At 59.1% G+C, this 11,994-nt stretch overlaps 1 long non-coding RNA gene across 1 annotated transcript; it reads right to left on the reverse strand.

Annotated features, from left to right (window-relative positions):
* Window positions 1-208: 208 nt before the first annotated feature.
* Window positions 209-11,987, reverse strand: LOC124241618 (uncharacterized). Its single transcript, XR_006889266.1, has 3 exons — window positions 11,422-11,987; window positions 10,439-10,529; window positions 209-556 (listed from the first exon to the last, which is right to left on the reverse strand). It is a non-coding gene; the product is annotated as an uncharacterized LOC124241618 (long non-coding RNA).
* Window positions 11,988-11,994: the final 7 nt, after the last annotated feature.

Below are 11,994 nucleotides of genomic sequence, written 5' to 3' on the forward strand. Positions count from 1 at the left end.
TGTGTGAACACGAAAGGGACGTGAGGGCTGTTGAGTCCGTTTTGTGCGTGTTTCCCCTCTGGAGAGTGAAATGCACGTGCACGCACGAGGCGCGACCTAAACGGTAAACTCCGCGATTCCATATGTGAGTTAAATGCACGTAAAGAATAAAAAGGCAAAATTAAATTTTCATTTTCCTTTACTTAGGTTGACATTTAACAGCAAATAGCAAATAAAAAACCACCATGATAAGTGACAAGAAAGACAGCGGAAGAAAGGGGAAAGCTCTATACTTTCGTCCCTTTAAGGACACGTTTTTCCTGCTTTTTGAACAACGAGCCCCCATTTTCATCCCGCAGTTACACAGCTGGCCCGGCCCGGGGCGGAACCACTCAGGGGCCAGGCAGGAAGAGCAGCGTGTCTGGCGTGGTTCCTCTCTCTCTTTTCTTCTTTATCCAGCTCTCTGAAGACCTGACTGAGCAGAGGCAGGGGGCGGTGGGCCACTGGGCCCAGACGGGCAGCCCACCAGCCTGACATCAGGGACTCCTTCCTGGAGGCGGCGACATGAGAGCTGGGCCTGGAGAGGTGACCAGAATGTTGGCAGGTGGATGTGGGGGCTTTGAGGACACCCCGCGGCCACCTGTCCAGGAGCCTCGGGGTTCTCCGCGTGTGCAGCTGGCCCTGGCGCCTGAGCAGCGCTCTGGAGGCCCCAGACGAGCCATCGTGAGATGAGGGTGGAAGATGGTGCCTCAGGGACCGGCCGGCGCTCCAGGTCCAGGCCCTGGGAGGCCCACCCGGCCCTCGCTCAACGGACACACGTCTCCTGAGCTTCTGCAGGCCGTGTTCCGGTGCAGGGCCAGAGCAGGGACCAGGCCCAGCCAGGGCCCCGGCCGCGTGGTGACGGCCAGCTGGGAAGGACCAAGAGCCTGGGGAGAGACGGTCTCAGCCATCCGTGGGGACAGGAAGCTCCTGGTCCAGGGGCTCCGGATGGGGTGGGCCTGGACAACTGTGTCTCAGAGCTGGACGTAGCTCTCAGGGGCTCGAGCAGGAGCCTAGACGTCCTGAAGTGTCGAGGGGCACCCAGCGGGCAGGGGGCCGTGGCCTACAGCTGGCAGCCTCTGAACGAATCAGAAAGTGGCCCTGCTCTGGGCACATGCTGTGCCTGGCTGCCAAGTGTGAGGAGCCGGCTGTGGAGATGCCGCTGGGCCCTGGTGGGCTGTGTGGCCTGCAGTGCAGCCGCAGCTTGCCTGCCCACGCCTGTCTGACCACAAGGCCTGGCAGGGCAGGCCTAGACATCCTGTGTGTCTGTCCTCTCAGGTCCTGGCCTGCCTCCCCAACAGGGCCCCTTGGGCCACAGGGGGCCGGGTAGTGGGGGCACTCAGCTCATGCCTTGGAGCCTCAAACGTGCCAGACACAGTTCTGACCATTTGGCACCAGTAACTCATTTAATTTCCACAGCACCTCCTCATCTCCATTTGATCAGGTCACTGATGCACAGAGAGGTGAGGTTATTTGCCCAAAGACACACAGCCAGCAAGGGGCAGAGCTGGGATTTGCTCTCTAACCACCAGGCAAAAACATCTTTCTCTTTCTCTCTCAGCTCCCTTCGGTTCTGGCTTAGGCGGCCCCTTTTAGATCATTCAGGATGAAGCCCAGGGAAATCCATTAGAACATTAGATAAGTCCTCTCCTTTTACAAATGAAAAAACTGAGGCTCAGAGAGGAAAAGGGACTTGCCTGCAGTCGCACAGCCACTCATGATCCCCTGCTCTGGAGAGGAGTGAACAGTCCTGTCCTATCACCCAAGGGACACTTCCCTCTGAGATCTCAAAGGTCCTGGCTCTCAGCCTCGGGGGGCCTGGCAGGTGAGGCCTGGGTGACTGGGTGGTTTGTGCCGAGGGTACAGGCGGGGGCTGAAATCCGCTGCGCACAGCTCACTGGTGAGGTTACGGGGATGCAGGAGGCAATTCGAGGCTCCCTGCTGTGCACAGCCCGTCGCCTGGGCAACGAGAACACGCCCCACGCCTTGCCCGTCCCGCCTTCCTGGGGCCTTGGCTGCAGAGTTAGAGTGTCTTCTTCCAATGTCCTCCCTGGACGCTCTCCCCACTCCTCCATATCTAAGCAGACCAGCCTGCAGCTCTGCGTGTCCCTGACCACTCGACGCCCCCTTCGACCTCAACTTGCTGTCTTGCACTGAAATCAAGGCCATTTTCTGTGACCTTGGTCCAGAGTACTGACCTCCGTTTTTTTTTTTTTGAGGAAGATTAGCCCTGAGCTAACATCTGCTGCCAATCCTCCTCTTTTTGCTGAGGAAGACTGGCCCTGAGCTAACATCCGTGTCCACCTTCCTCTACTTTATGTGGGACGCCTGCCACAGCATGGCTTGCCAAGCAGTGTCATGTCCATACCCGGGATCTGAACCAGTGAACCCGGGCTGCCGAAGCAGAACGTGCGAACTTAACTGCTGCGCCACCAGGCCAGCCCCCTGACCTCCTTTTTTTAATAAACATTGACGTGGGTTCAACTAAATTAACATCTCCATCTTTGACGTACCCTCTGGGAAGGGCTCAAGGGGGCTCATGACCACGGGGGGTGCTGACACCCCTCCACAGAAAAGCTGTCCTTTACCTTTTCTTGTGAGTCCCGTGCCCCTGGAGTCCTGGGCCAAGGGCCTTCTGTGGAACACGCTCCTCCTCCAGCAGACGGTGGAGGAGCCCGGAGGCAGCTGGGGAGGAGGGGAGGCCGCAGGGGCGTCTCCCAGGTGATGGGGATGAGTGTTGTGCCTCTTTCCTGCTTTAGGCCACAAAGCACAAGGTAAGTGTGTGTCCAGCCTGACCTTGGCCAGGAGCTAAGGCGGTTCCTCTGGGCTGGATCAGCTTCCCAGTCCCTGGAGGATGCCAGATTGTGCCAAGTGCCCAGGACCCAACGAGTCGCAAGGGCCAGGGTCCCCTGGGATGCTGGGGGCTGGGTTGTCCCTGGGCCAGGGCAGGAAAAGTGGCAGAGAGGGGCATCGGCCTCAGGCCCTGCTCTGGGCTTGGCCCAGCTTGCTGAGCTCGTGGGCCCCAGGCTGAGCTCAGGGGCCCCGGGTGAGGGGACAGAAATAGGCCAGCTGTGAGCCTTCCCAGGGCTGAGGAGATGGGCCCACCGCCTCCCAGCGTGCAGGCATTCTCCGCTCATTTATTTATTTTCAGAGCAGAAGTGGATTTGAAACGCTCCTTCTGAGTGTTTGCCCCCGGGGGGATGCCAGGCTTATGAATAATGCAGCACCTCAGGGGCTGGGCGCCCTGGGCTCCATCCTGCCCTGATCCTCCAAGTGGACCCCTCCAGGCCCTGGCATAGCCCACCCTGCACGGCTGCTCTGGGCTTCCGGGGAGTGTCTCTGAGCCTCAGAGACCCCAGCTATAAACTGGGGTGCTAGCCTCTCCTCGCCACCCAGGGAGCAGCCCATGGGTGCACGTCCAGCCCTCGCTGCCGCCTCGGCCCTCTCCTCAGCCATCACGGCTCTTGCTCACGGCCTCGCTCAGAGCACTCCAGCCCTTTCTAAACACGCACTGACCGGCATCAGAGACTGCTGTAACCCCAGGCTGCCGGGGCGCAGGCTGAGCGAGGACCTGGTGCCACTGAGATCCAGCGGGCTCCACTCCAAGTGAGCCGCGGGGCTGCGGCGGGCCCATCTCGTCCCTGTCCTTGGATTATTGGGGCGGGCTCGCTTAAAGGGGCTATGTTTATGTCTGAGGCAGGCTGCGGTCCTTCTTCCTACCCTGGGCCTCCAGCCTCACTTTTCCTGGGCAGAAAGGGGGGGCCTGTGGATGCTAGAAATGTCCCCTGTACCCCAGGGCCTGTGCCTAGGGCAGTGGCCCTGTCTTGCCCCTCAGTCCTCTGCCAAGACCCCTGAGACCACCTCTGAGTTCCTGTGGGACTGAGTCGCTAGTCAAACTCAACTTGGGCGTGGAAGGACCATCCTCTCTGGCCCACCTCACCTCCCAGGTGGAAGGCCCCCACAGCTCTGGAGAGCCCTCTGTCCATAGGGCGACACCCTGCAGGCTTCTGGATGGTTACTGCGAGCCTGAAGCAGGAGTAATTTAAGTTAGATGTGGGTAGGACTGCTAGGTGTTAAAATGGATGATCAAATGGCCTAGCAGCGAGTTCCCCAGGGAAGGGTGGGTGGGTCTGGCCAGGAGCCGGGGAGGGACCAGGAAACCTCCAGTGGCACTCCCCTCCTCCTTCCCCTCCCTCAAGCTCTGGGGGGCAGTGACCTCACACTACTCTCTATCATAATTTTTTTTTTTTTTTTGAGGAAGATTAGCCCTGAGCTAACTACTGCCAATCCTCCTCTTTTTGCTGAGGAAGACTGGCCCTGAGCTAACATCCGTGCCCATCTTCCCCTACTTTCTATGTGGGACACCTACCACAGCATGGCGTTTACCAAGTGGTGCCATGTCTGCACCCTGGATTGGAACTTGCGAACCCCCGGCCGCCGAGAAGCGGAACGAGAGCACTTAACCGCTGCACCACCGAGCCGGCCCCTCTATCATAATATTTACCAACAGCGCCGCAATTGAGCCAGGCAGCTCGGCAATTATAATCATGTTATCATTATTGCTGATAATTCCGATCATAAGCATAAATTATAAACAGGAGCAGGGCACGGCGGGCAGGAGCAGGGAGGCAGGGACGCCCCTAGGAGGGCGAACGGCAGGGTGAGACTGGCCTCCCTCCCCACCCACACGCTCCCACCCCCTCCTGTTTCTGGCCAAGGCAAGTGTCCCCTCCAGCTTGGCTCTGGGATACTGGTGGTTCCAGGTGGCCTTTTCCTGCCAGAGTCCTGGGGCCCTCCTGGCCCCCTCACATCGAGCCCCACTCTGCCTCACAGAAACTATTAAGGTGCAATTATTACAGAGACGGTGGCTCCAAATTGATCTTTCAGTTACTCCACAGCTGCAACCATGGAGACGGCCCCAGCTCAATTACATGCCTCTCTCTGGTCTTGGAAGATTCCAGCAGAGGAGAACTGAGGAGGAGGCAGAGAGCAGAGACGACAGAGATGGGGTGCAAGGAGAGAGACACAGAGAGAGCAAGGGCTCTGAAGACCCTCAGAGACAGAGAGAGAGATGACAGAGCATCACATGAAAGACAGAACTGATTTAGACAGAGAGACAGAGACAGAATCCGAGAGAGATGGCTGGGATCAGACACAGAGAGAAAACAGGAGGAGAGACAAGGCCACAGGCCATAGCAGACACTGGGCAGAAACAGACCCACGCACACATTTTGCTGGAGAGAGCTCCCTAAAAAAAACAGCAACAAACAGATGGAGAGAAAGAGCAAGAGAAAATAGAGACCGGCAAGCCACTCGACAGCAGACAGAGGAGGCCCGTTTTCATTCATTCATTCAGCAAACATTTGTAGAGCCCTACTGTGTGCCAGGCTGGGCACTGAGGACACCGAATTGCATGGGGACCTTACCCCCCCACCCTGCGTCCCTCCCCAGGCCTCACATGAGTTGAGTTAGTGGGCGAGTCAGACAGGGATCCAATAATCACTCACTCTACATAAGATTTTGACCTGGCCGAGTGCTCGGAGCTCCCGAGAGGCTGTGGGGGCCTGGGTGGGGGGCGGCCCGATGTGTGCTGTCAGGCAGGCTGAGATGCGGGGCTGAGCTGGTAGGGACAGGCGGGGCACTGGGTTTAGAAAAACACTGCGTCCAAAGATGCTGTCACTGGCTGATGCAAAAGCAAAGACTTGGTCCCAAGGCCTGGGCTAGCCCCCTGAGGGTGTGGGGGGTGCAGAAGGCTGGTGGAGGAGGAAGGGAGATTCTGAGTGATAAGTCTTCTCCTGGGGGTGCGAGGCCTGCAGCAGGGCTCCCAGAAAACCTGGGGTGCGAGAGAACTAGCCCAGCACGTGCGGAGGCCCTGGACCAGTGGGCTCTGCCATGGAGGCGAGAGGGGCCTGTCCGGTGGTTCCCCATCCCCCGTGGGGCCGGAGGGGCACGGCCTCGGCAACCCCCAGTCCCTCCTCAGGCTGAGTTGGATGCCACCTCTGGCTCCGGTGCCCCTGGCCCCCTCACTGCCACACATACCACAGCCGCTGGCCCAGAGTTCCCAGGGGAGGGCCTGGATCTACATGATGCCCCTACAGAGAGGGTGCTTCGGGTGGAACCGGGGCCTCCCGTCTCAGGGTCAGTCTGGCCCACCCAGATGGCAGGCCTGGCTGCCGCTCTGGGCCTTGGCAGCCTGTGACAGAGGAGCTGGCATTGAGTGCTCCGTGGCACAAGGGACGTGGCTGTGGGCTGGTACTGTGTGGCTGAGTGTTGTTAAGCCACAGATGCCAGAGCTTGAGCGGCTCTCTGAGAACATGAAGGCCCATGCTCCCCAAATGGAATGTGCATCAGAAAGAGCTGGGGATTGTACTCTTCTTTTTTTTTTTTTTTGAGCAAGATTAGCACTGAGCTAACATCTGCTGCCAATCTTCCTCTTTTGTGCTGAGGAAGACTGGCCCTGAGCTAACATCCGTGTCCATCTTCCTCTACTTTACATGTGGGACACCTGCCACAGCATGGCTTGACAAGCTGTGTCATGTCTGCACCTGGGATCTGAACCAGCCACCAAAGTGGAACGTGCGAACTTGACCGCTGTGCCACCAGGCCAACCCAGGACTGTCTTCCAAAACACAAAGTTCCGGGCCTCTCCCCAACCCCTCCAGCGTCTGAGCCAACACATCTCCTGGGAGGGTCTGGACCTGCGCTTTTAACAAGCATATGAGGCAAGGAAGCTGAGGCCAGGTCCCCCAGTCAAAGCCGAACCGAGATGGAAGGTGCTCGCCCATGACCCCCAGTTCCAGTTCACCCCCTGGCCACATCTGGTCCCCCACCTCATGCCAAGTGCTGGGGCAGGGCTCACAGGCCCTGGGCTGTGAGAAACCCCTTTGCAGAGGAGACAAGAGGCTCAGGGAGAAGAGAGCATGCCAAACACTGCAGCTCCCAGCGTTGGGGTGGGGAGCTGCCTCTCGGCATCCCCTCCCCCCAGCCCTCCACTGAGACCACACAGAACCCTAGTCCCCCCAGAGCTCTCTGACCGACCTTGGTTTTCTCCAACAGCATCTGGGGAAGTTGCTTTGAAGTGCTACCCCTCATTTTCCCCCTTCTGGCCCCAAAGTTCTAAATCTTCACTAATTTATAACTAAATTCGCTAGCAGGCAATTGCCTGGACTTGCAGGAAGACGGAGCCTGTGGGTTCCCGCTGGGTGGGGGTGGGGAGGCTGCCAGCCCAGGGGAGGCTGGAGTCCCCAGACCGGGGAAGCAGGGCCCTCATGGGGGGCGACGTGAGGGGCAGGGACTGTGCTCCCCGCTTATCCCGGCCCCTTCTAGCTCAGCCTCACCCCCACAGCCTCGGGCAGTCCCACTTCTGGGTGGGATGTTGGCCACGTGAAGCCACCTGTGTAACCTGGGGCACCTCTCCGAGTCTGTTCCTCCCACAGAAAGGGCGTGATGTAAGACGTTCAGCACCGTGCCCTGCCTAGAGTTAGCATTTGACAGATGTTCGTTTTCGTTATTATTAGTATTTGCAATGGTTGCTTTGAGGAGCGGTTCTGAGCGGAACCAGCAGATGAAGGTGCTTGAGAGGGGACTGCGGGACCCCTGATCCTGTCCCTTCCAGAGGAGCCCATGCTCAGCTCACCTGTGGACTGTTTCTATGTGAGAGATTGTTGGGAAAAAGGCTTTGTGACTTAAAAAGGGTTGGAAAATGACGCCCCAGCCCTGCATTGTCCAATATGTAGCCACTAGTCCCCTGTGAGAGTCTGTCTGGTCCCAGTTGAGATGTGTTGTCAGTATCACACAGACGCTGGATTTCACAGACTTAGTTCAAGGAAAAGATTGTAAATTATCTCAATTTTTAAAAATATTATTACATGTTGAAATGAATGCATTTTGGATATGTTGGGTTAAATAGAATATATCATTAAAATTAATTTCACCATTTTTTTCCCTAACGCAGTTACAAGGAAATTTTAAATTTCCTCTGTGCGCGCATTTGTGCCCGCGTCCTATTTCCGTTGGCCAGTGCTGCCCTGGACCACTCACCAGGGCCAAGCCCTGGGGCTTCGGATCCGCCCGTGTCTGGGACCTCCCTGGCTCTCAGTTGTCCCCGTCCCAGCACTCGAGGGTGCCTGAAATCCCAGCTCAAGGGCTTTATTTTGAGCGGCCCGGAAGGTCTGGGGACTCTAGGAGATTGCCCTGCTGGTCAAATGCCCCAGTGAGGGAAGTGACATGTCTTCAGCAACCTGGACAAGCCAGGGAGACAACCATCCAGAACAGGGCTCAGGCAGGAGATGGACCAACACACCCTGGAGGCCCGGGGGATGGTCCTTCCAAGGCCGGGAGGCTAGAGACCTGGGTCACAGACTCAGGGGGCCCCCTAGCAAGTCCAGCACCTACCCTCTCCCCCTTCTGCGGCCCCCCAGGCCATCTGGACACCCTGGCTGGTAGGGATAACATTTAACATCTAGATTCTGTGCCCGCCTTGTCTGATCTTGTTTTATGGACCCTGCCTTGAAAGCACATTTTCATATGTCAAATCTGATTTTCCCTTTGGTTTCCATGATGGAATAGGAGATACGTTGCTTTGAAGAGAAACAGGAATAGTTGGTTCCAGGAACCATTCAAGTCTCATTTTTAAAGGATAAATAGTAATTATCAGATAAAACCATCTTCCTGAAAATCCAAGGAAAGCCATGGAGACAGTAAACAGGAGTGGCAGGTGGGGGCGGGAGTCCGGGGTCCGCCTCTGCCACTCCCCTCCCCCGCTGCTCTGTGTCAGCTCTTCTCTCCCTATGGCAGGCTGCCAACTTGCGAGATGAGGGCATTGGGTTCACTGTCCTCACCTTTGGTCCCTTGTGGTCACATCCAGGGCAGCAAAGCACCAGGCTACCTCTGGGCTTGTCCCAATGCTCAGAGAAGGGTTACCTCGATGGAGATGGCTGGGCTGTCCCACCGGCACCCCCGCCCCTGTAGAGCCCTACCTCCAAGGAACAAGGAGCCAGGAGAAGTGGCCCAGAACGGCGGGAAAGGAAATTATGAACACAGGAGGTCAGGGAATGGGACTGCGCCCAAACCCCAGCGGAGCAGGTGGCTGAGTCCACATGGGCAGTTCTCCCTGGTGGCCAGTCTGCTGGTCAGAGACCCTGGGACACGGGACTGGATCAGGAGGAAGAGACCAGCTCCCACCTGGGACTTTCTGGGCTGATGAGGACACAGGACACCCAGGTGCAGCTCACTCCCGCAAATGACCTGTATCCTACATTCCCACCGGTGACACGGGGATGTCAGGGCCGCCTGGTGCAGTCAAGGAGGGCACACAAAGGGCTTTGTGATGAGAAGTCCTGTGGCTTGGAGGGAGTTAAGGGGGAGGCAGCGAGAGGAGCACCAGTTTCCACAGCTGGGCAGCAGGGGCACCTGGCCAGGCCCGGGGGAGGGGGAGGCAGGGCCAGCGGCAGTGTGCTTCACAAAGCCGGCAGAAGTCCCCGGAGGCAAGGACTTGCCGTGGCTGCCCTTCTCAGGTGGAACTGAGCTTGACACAATGTGAACGCCCACGACCTTGTCCTGAGTCCCCACCTCCTCACGAACAGCAGTTCGAGCAAAGACTCCACGTCAGACTTTGCCCCTAGATGAAGTCAAGAAGTTAAAAAGTCCAGAACTATCCTTTACGGAGCAGCCATTAGGTGCCAGGCACTCCACTAAACATTTTTCTTGTTTACATTTTCTTGACACGTGCCATTTAATCTCACAGCAATCTCACGAAGAAAGGACTATCTTGGTTCCATTTTACAGATGAGGATGCTGAGGCCCAGAGAGGCCAGTCCACTTGGCCTAGGACACACAGCCAGTGAATGTGAAGCCAGGTGTCACACCCTAGTCACATGTGACTGAGTGAGGCCTGGACGTGCCAGGCCAGGACCTTCTGTTGTACCACAACATCCCCGGCCTCTGCCCTGGTGAGGCTGAGGTCAGGCTGGCTGTTCCCGTGGGGAAGAGCAGCCCAGAGGCAGGAGGGCCGCATCCACCCCCAGCTCTCTGCTTGTATTCCTGATGCTCTGGATTCTGCCTGCAGAGGGCAGTCCTGAGCATACACCAGGCCTCCGTTCTTCTAGGCCCTGGGGACACTGCCCCAGGACTTGTGGTCCCCGAAGCATTCTGCCCAGAATCCAATGGCCCAACCAGCCAGCCTTTCCTGGGACCAGCTTCCCCTAGCTGAGCTCAGGGAGGGCGAGCCCCCAGCACCTCATGGGTCAGTAGAGATGTAATGGAAAGACAACAGGTCAGTGGGGAGAACAAGGGCTAGGGAGCCAGTCCCAGCAGTGTCACTCACATGCCATGTGTCCCTAAGCAAGTCACTTCACCTCACTGTAAAATGAGGCCAATGGGACCCCCCTTGCAGGCTCAGTGTAAGGAACAGAGAACTTACACGAAATATAGGCAGCGCCCAGTAGCCACTTGGCAAGGGGCCCATCATCAGGTTATCCACCGCAGGGCCAACAGTGCAGGTGACTGAGAGGCTGCGGGAAGGGGGAAACGGAGACTCAGGGACGTGAATCGCCTTGCCCAAGGTCACACAATGGTGAGAGCAAGAGAAAGATGTGGACCCACAAACTGAGGCTCCAGACCCTGGCTCTTCCCCTCAGCCTTGCTGACACGCCAGGGCCAGCAGAGGGCAGGTGGGGATGTGTGTCTGAGGGGGAAGACAGAAGAGGGCGCCTCGAGGTATCCCTGGGCCTCCTGGTGACAAGGGGGCTGAGGAGGTACCCCCAAGAGGGCACGGGGCAGCCCTGGATGGAGGGAGCATCTGTGGCCTCATTCCCAGTCCCCACCCCTCTGGCCAACACCCTCTGTGGGCAAGGCTTTCAGTGGGCACCAGAGCTCCTCTGGGACATGTGGACACGGCCTGCCTGGAAGGAGCTCTCAGTCTGATGGGCCCTGGGCTTGCCAGGGGGAGAGCTGGCCAGCTGAGGTTAGCCCTTACCAAGTGCCCACTGTGTCCCCGGCAGGGCCCAGGAGGCTGGGGGAAGACCCTGTGGGCTTTGCCAGGACCTGGCAGATTCTCAGAGGCCATTTGGCTTTCTCCATCCAGGCCAGGAGCTCCCTGGGGTTGGGGCCTGCCCCGTTTGTGTCCCTCCCCGAGTGCCCAGCAGGGCACAGGCACAGCACAGGGCTCCGGCCCTCCTTGTGCCGAATTGAGACGCGCGTTTTGGGAGAGGACGCGAGGTGCGCTCCTCATTCCAGTCGGGCCGTTGCTATGGCGGGGGAAGGGGCTGGCAGAAGCCTGGGTCGGGGGATCAGGAGGGCCGCCCAGGCAAGATGGGACCTGGCGTGGCCAAGCGGATCTGCTGCGACCTTGGGCATGTCACTGCCTTCCTTCACATCCCAGGGGACAAAGGCTGAAAGAGGTACCTGGGCCAAGCCACTGCGAGATAACCCGGGCCAGGCGGGAGCGACCAGCCGCGCCGACTTCAGCTCCCGAGTGGAGGCGCCGGCCTTGGGCGCTCGGGGCCTCCTGGGATCCTCCCCGCGCCCGCCGAGTGACCTTGACCCTCGGCCCCGCCGCTGCGCCCCGCTCTCCGGGGCTGTGCCGCGGCTTCCTAATCCGCCCCGGCCGGCGCTAGGGGGGCGGAGGGGCGGCGCCGGGCAGCCAGGAGGCGCCGAGGCCGCGGGCGCCCCTCCCGCAGGCTCCCCCGGCGGCGGGCGCTGGGGCAGCGCGCGCGCGGGCGCGGGTCTCCCCCCGCGGTGCCCAGGCCGGGGCGCGGGGCGGGCCGGGCGGGCTAATCCCGTATGTAAATGGCAGCCAATGGAGGGTGGTGTTGCGCGGGGCTGGGATTAGGGCCGGGGCGAATGGCTGGCAATCTTACTGGGATTACAGAACAAAGAGGCTCCCTGCGCTCCCGCTCTCGGCGCCGCTCCCCGCGCCGCGCCCCGCCCTCCGCCGCAGCCCGCGCCGGGGTGGGGGCCGCCGAGCGCCAGCCCCCC

This window comes from Equus quagga, chromosome 7, assembly GCF_021613505.1.
Source record: "Equus quagga isolate Etosha38 chromosome 7, UCLA_HA_Equagga_1.0, whole genome shotgun sequence".
Lineage (NCBI taxonomy): Eukaryota > Metazoa > Chordata > Mammalia > Perissodactyla > Equidae > Equus > Equus quagga.